At 38.6% G+C, this 6,972-nt stretch overlaps 1 pseudogene; it reads left to right on the top strand.

Moving 5' to 3' along the window:
• The first annotated feature begins 1,972 nt into the window (after positions 1-1,972).
• LOC128580978 (olfactory receptor 7E24-like) lies at positions 1,973-6,490 on the top strand (annotated as a pseudogene).
• The last annotated feature ends 482 nt before the right edge of the window (positions 6,491-6,972 follow it).

Raw genomic sequence — 6,972 nt, 5'->3', positions numbered from 1 at the left:
TATATGTACACCATGGAATACTATGCAGCCATAAGAAATATGGAGACTTCACATCTTTTATGTCTACCTGGATGGAGCTGGAACATATTCTTCTTAGTAAAGTATCTCAAGAATGGGTGGGGGGAAGTATGCAATGTACTCAATACTACTATGAAATCAATTTATAACCACCTACACACTCACATGAATGGCAAAACATAACTATAGTCCAACAAGTAGAAGGGAAGAGGAGAGAGAGGGGAGGGGAGGGGGGATATGGGAGGAGTAAGGGTATTTTGGGGCACCTCTCCAATGTACATGATGCAATGGTACATTTCAAAACTATTAAGAAATGAGTATAATTGTGATGGATGTGTTACTTAGTTCAATGTAGGCATTTCACATTGTATATTGAAGAAGTACCCTGAACCCCATAAATGCATCAATGTACAAAGTTATGATTTAATAAAAATAATTTAAAAAATGAATAAGTAACTAAAAAAAAGATATTTATATTCTATACTTGGTAGATTTGACTTGTACCCTTGCAATATGCTCCATAGGTGTGGTCCCAGCTACTAAGGCTCTGTTTGCAAGATTGAAAAGTCCCAGTAATGGATAACAGTGATAGTTGTACCATAATGTGAATGTATTTAGTGCTACTGAAATTTGCACTCAAAATGGTTAACATGGTAAATGTTTCAGATGTCCCATTTATGTAAAACCGTTTATATATTTTTTTTCTTAAAAAAGAAGCATTTTATTATAGAGCACTGGAAATATAAAGAACATGCATTCTATGTATAAATAACTAAAAATTGACAATTCCAACTCAGAGGAGAAATATTAAGAACAAGGTCTTTAATACCAGCGTGATTGCTTTCTACACTTTTTTTTATTAATTTTAAATCATAGCTGTGTACATTAATGCGATCACGAGGCACCATACATTGGTTTTATAAACAGTTTGATGCATTTTCATCACACTGGTTAATATAGCCTTCCTGGCATTTTCTTAGTTATTGTGTTAAGACAGTTATATTCTACATTTACTAAGTTTCACATGTACCCTTGTAAGGTGCACCACAGGTATAATCCCACCTATCACCCTCCTCCGCCCATTCTCCCCCCTCTCTTCCCTCCCTCTCCCTATTCCCCAAATTTTTAGGTTATAACTGGGTTATAGCTTTCATATGAAAATTAATACATTCCTCTTGGAAAGATGTTTGGAGAACACTTAGAGATCTAAGTGTAGACCTGCTAGTCAATCCTATAATTCCTCTTCTGGGTATATACCCAGAAGACCAAAAATCACATTACAACAAAGATATTTGCACCAGAATGTTTATTGCAGCCCAATTCACAATTGCTAAGTCATGGAAAAAGCCCAAGTGCCCATTAATCCACGAATGGATTAATAAACTGTGGTATATGTACACCATGGAATATTATGCAGCCTTAAAGAAAGATGGAGACTTTACCTCGTTCATGTTTACATGGATGGAGCTGGAACATATTCTTCTTAGTAAAGTATCTCAAGAATGGAAGAAAAAGTATCCAATGTACTCAGCCCTACTATGAAACCATTAATATTTTTATAGTTATATGTGTTGTATTTTAAAACACTAAAAATGGAAATTAAAAGATGTAATTTTAAAAAAGAAACCCCAAAATGAGGAATTAACACAAGCTTCCTACAAAGTAGAAAAAGAGATCAAAATCCTCTGTTGACATTTTCCTCCATTAACACAAATGAGTCCTCAGAGACTTTGGCTAATGAGTTCTGTGCCTGGAGCCCTCAAGGCCACACAGCAGTAGATAACCAACCTGTGCCTCCAGCCCTCAGCCTCATGGTTCTGTGTCTCCTCCTTCTAGGGTCATCTGTGTCAGCAGGCTCCTGTCTGACCCTGCCTTCCTGCCAGTCCTGAGGATGGAGCCTGAGCCTTCATCATGTACGATGCCTGGAGGGACCCTAGATCTGTTTTCTGTGATCATGCCCCAGCAGGGGGGAAGTGCAGCTCAGTGAGTACTGAAAGACTGTCTGGAGGCTTTGTTCTCATCCTAAGAACAAACAAGACAACTAAGATAGCCAGATGGGAGGATAACAATGGGAAGAATTTAAGCCCAGAAGCCTGTGAAGTCTGTGGTTTTATTGTAGTGATAGTCTCAGAAATGTCATTCAACATTTTTCCTTTCTCTCACACTGATTGTAATTCTTATAGATGCCTCACCTACACTAGCAACAAATAGGTCCCTAGTCTAAACTGTTTCCTACACACTCCAAAGGAGTTATGAAGGTGAAGAGGAGAAGGCGGGAGATGAAAGCAACCATAATATCATGAGCCATTGGGGGGGCTTCCTCAATGCCAGGCCAGTAGCTCTTTGTTCTATGTAGCTTGTTTTATTTCATAGACAGAGTCTTCCCCATGTTCTAAGTGAACACATCATTATTATTTCAAAGAAGAGGGAAGGAACAAAGCGTTTTATATAACTTGTACCAGGTCATGAGGTAGAAAGTGGTGAAGCCAGGCTTGAATCAGGCAGTCTCTCTGAAGACAACAGCATGCATGCATGCTCTGCCCTCTGTCCAGCTTGCCCTTTGGGATCCCCATAATTCCTGGTGAATGCTCCTGCTACCTGCACTCTTCCCCCTGGGAGTTCTTGGTAAATGACAACAGAGACTAGGCACTGCCTTGTTCATTGTAGCAAATACAGAAAGAGTAGCTGACATTACATCAAATATCTCAAAAGGAATTGGCATGGGAGAATTCAGGGCACATCTCTCCTTTGTCTCTATTCCTGTATATCTTTGCAGTGATCCACATCCTCAAAGAAGCCATAAAATTGGGGTCCTGCATTCCATTCCTATCCAAGAAGCTGGAAACAGTTTCAAAATGTGGCTCAGATGGTAAAGACCTGTGGTAAAGACCTCTGACCTCTACTTAACTCTTTCTGAGATCTGGGAGACTATGAAGCAGTTTAGTTCCTAGGACTGAGAAAATAACCTTTTGATAGTGAATCCTGCCTTTTCCACTTACCTGTATGACAAATGGCAAGTTGTTAGTGTCTCTGAGTCTCAGCATTGTTATGTGGGTTGGTTTCTAGTTGAATATAGCTGCATGGATTAATGATAAACACATCATGGACCCACTCTTTGTGTGTATCTGAGATGGACACATAGAGTAAAAGCAACGTATTTTAGACAATATTATTGTTAATATTCTGAGGTTATTCTCCATACCATTCAACTGAAATATCCTAAAGTGGCCTCAATATTTATATTTTCCCTACATGCCTAAATGGACATCTTATTTTTCTCCTTATGTAAATAAGTCATGACGATTGACTAACCACTGGCTATGGGGGCCAAGATAACAAGATGTTATCTTGTTTTGCACAAAGGAGATATCAACAATGATGATTTCTGGCCAGGCACGGTGGCTCATGTTTGTAATCCTAGCTCTTTGGAAGGTCACTTGAGCCCAAGAGTTTATAACTAGGCTGGGAAACATAATAAGACCCTGTCTCTACAAGAATAAAATGGATTAATTACCCGGGCATGATGGAACACACCTGTAATCCCACCTAGTTGGGAGGCTGAGGTGGGAGGATGGCTTGAGCCCAGGAGTTGAAGGCCTGGGTGACAAAGTGAGACCACTGTCTCAAAAAAAATACTGTGTTAAATATCCATAGACTCTCCTTTGTTCACAAAAATTGTCTGTAAAGAATGTGGTTTTCACAAACTTGGTGATTTCCTGTCTTTCCTGTCATCCTTTTTGTGACCATCCCACTGAACTAGAGACAAGAAAAAACACTAGCCCTTTGTGTCTATGCCAGGGACACCCGGGGTCTGTAATTTCATTTAATGGCATCCACAATATTCAGTTATTCAAAGTTCATGGCAAAGATTTTTGCAGATATAAAAAAGGATGGGGCTCAGCGCCCATAACTCATTGCTTAGGGTGCCAGCCACATACACTGGTGCTGGCAGGTTTGAACCCAACCCAGGCCTGCTAAACAACAATGACAACTACAAATTAAAAATAGCCAGGCATTGTGGTAAGCACCCATAGTCCCAGCTACTTGGGAGGCTGAAGCAAGAGAATCATTTAAGCCCAAGGGTTTGAGGTTGTGAGCTGTGATGCCACAGCACTCTACTGAGGGCAACATAGTGAGACCCTGTCTCAAAAAATAGGGGGAGGAGGAGACAGGTAAACCTTGTTTCTTGGACTGAAACACATTTTAGAGTTTTACATTATTTTAGTCTCAAAGTAATACAAAAGCTTCCTTAGCATTTTATTATTATTTAACCATCAACAGGGGCATTGCATATTACTGGCATCTTTGTGATCAGTGATGGCCTATGATTATGTATATTTAAGTAAACCTTACTTATCAAAACTCAAAGTCAAAGAAGCCATGCACAAAAGTTATATATGAAATGAATTTTAAAAGAAATCTCAAATGCTTGAGTGATCATTTACTTTCATAAAGAAAGAACATACATCCTAGGCTATAGTTGTGCTTCATTTTTCATATACAAATGTGAGTGATTATAAATTGGTTTCACAGTAGTACTGAAATGAAACATAACTATAGCCTAGGATGAAGGAGGGAAGGAGAGTGACAGGGGAGGGGAACAGAGGGGGGTGGGTCGATAGAGGGAGGGTTAGTAGGGGGACCACACCTATGGAGTACATTGCAAGTACAAGTTGGATCTATCAGGTGTAGAACACAAATGTCTTAATGCTGTAATTAGGTAAATGAGGTGAAAGCTATGTTGATTAGTAGGATGTAAGCATTCCAATTTGTACAAATAATCAACACACCAAATCCTATAATGGCATAAATGTATTTATGATCTATGTACAAATGACTTAATAAAAAAAATTAAAAAATAAAAGAGAGAACACACAAAAACTTAAGAGGAAAACTCTTAAGACATAACTGGAATGAAACAATGTTTTCAGCTAATGCACTACCAACATTAATTTAATTTCCATATAACATGACTTACAAATATTCCAAATCAAAGGAATATGTAGCTCTGTATTAGAATAAAATAAGGTACATTTGACAGCTTCTTGGGTTCCATTAATTAGAATGAATTTTTTTAATTAAAGGGGGAAGGATAAGTCTTATTCTACATTTTCTCTCTAAAGAAGTAGACTGTGTTTTACAGTAATCATGGATTTGTTATCTATAATGATCTTGCTCTTCTCACATTATGCAGTACAGTGTCTCTAAGATGGGAATGTGCAGAAAGAGGTGACTAACACAAAATCAATTGTTAAATAATTCTAAAATGATTGAGTTAGTCACACTGAGAAATATTGCTGAAAGTGTGTGGCCCAGAAATATGGAAATTTTCCTTGTGAATTGCTTATATCCAGAATATGGACATAGTCCTAGGTGCTGGTTCCTTTTTTTTTTTTCTTTTTTCCAACCCTCTTTTTCTTTCAATAGATGTCCAAGCTACACAGAACCACAAAATCTGACAGGAGTTTTAGAATTCCTCCTCCTGGGACTCGCTGAGGATCCAGAGCTCCAGTTTGTGTGGGCTGTACCTGTCCATGTACCTGGTCACAGTACTCGGGAACCTGCTCATCCTCCTGGCCATCTGCTCTGACTCCCACCCACACACCCCCGTGTACTTATTTCTCTTCATCCTGTCTTTGCATGACATCTGTTTCATCTCCACCACTGTACCCAAGATGACTGTGGACATCATGACTTAGAGCAGAGTCATCTCCTATGGTGGCTGCCTAATGCAGATGTCTCTTTTTGTGCTTTTTGTTTGTATGGATGATATGCTTCTGACCATGATGGCCTATGCCTGGTTTGTGGCCATCTGTCACCCCCTGTGTTACCAAGTCGTCATGAGTCCACATCTCTGTGGCTTTTTAGTTTTGGTGTCTTTTTTAGCGTTCTGGATTCCTAGCTCCACAATTTACCCAATTTAAGGTTGTGAAACTTTCTAATTTCTTCTGTGAGCCTTCACAACTCCTTAATCTTGCCTGTTCTGATACTGTCATCAATACAGTAACTGAGATAATGCCAGGAAGGCTATGTTAACCATTGTGATGAAAATGTGTCAAATGGTCTATGAATCGAGCGTATGATGCCCCATGATCATATCAATGTACACAGCTATGATTTAATAAAAAAAAAACATATTTATTTATTTGGTGCCATATTTGGTTTTCTCCCTATCTCAGGGATCCTGTTCTCTTACTATAAGATTGTTTCTTCCATTTTGAGAATTCCTTCATCAAGTGGGAAGTATAAAGCCTTCTCCACCTGTGGGTCTCACTTGTCAGTTGTTTGCCTATTTTATGGAACAGGAATTGGAGTGTACCTCAGTTCAGCTGGGTCACCATCTCCCAGGGACAGTGCAATGATATCAGTGATGTACACTGTGGTCACACCCATTTTAAACCCCTTTAACTACAGCCTGAAAAACACAGATAATAAAAGTGCCTTGTGGAGGCTGCAGAGCAGAATATTCTAATCAGTCATCTGTTCTGTCTTTCTGTAGTGTGAAGTAGAAAAGGCTGTGAAATCAAGTATCTACATCTGTAGATCCTGCCTCCTTGGCTCATTATTTCCATTGCTTGATGGCTTTCTAGTCTCCCTATGTTTCATATGTGAATATTGCTTTCTCCATTATGTCATCAATTAGAATGAGTGAATATTCTACTATCCTTTTTTCATCATAAATATCATGACTGAATATAATATAGCTTTAGTTCTGAGCTATGACCCTAAAATCCAGGTGAAATCACACCTCTTTGTTAAACAGCCTTTTTAAAAGACCACCTCATTTAGTTGTAATGTTTATGAAGAAAAAACATTGTGTTCATTATAGGCCATTTTGCTTGAAATCACAGCTTCCAGGAATCTATAAAGGATGTTAAGTGAAGACGTTCTGTAGTTCACAATTACATTCCTTCCCACAGTTCATGTGTAATTTCTTTACATATTGAATCTACA

Source organism: Nycticebus coucang, chromosome 3 (assembly GCF_027406575.1).
Source record: "Nycticebus coucang isolate mNycCou1 chromosome 3, mNycCou1.pri, whole genome shotgun sequence".
NCBI lineage: Eukaryota > Metazoa > Chordata > Mammalia > Primates > Lorisidae > Nycticebus > Nycticebus coucang.
The sequence above is the reverse complement of the archived record's forward strand: the minus strand, read 5'-3'. Positions and strand labels throughout refer to the sequence as shown.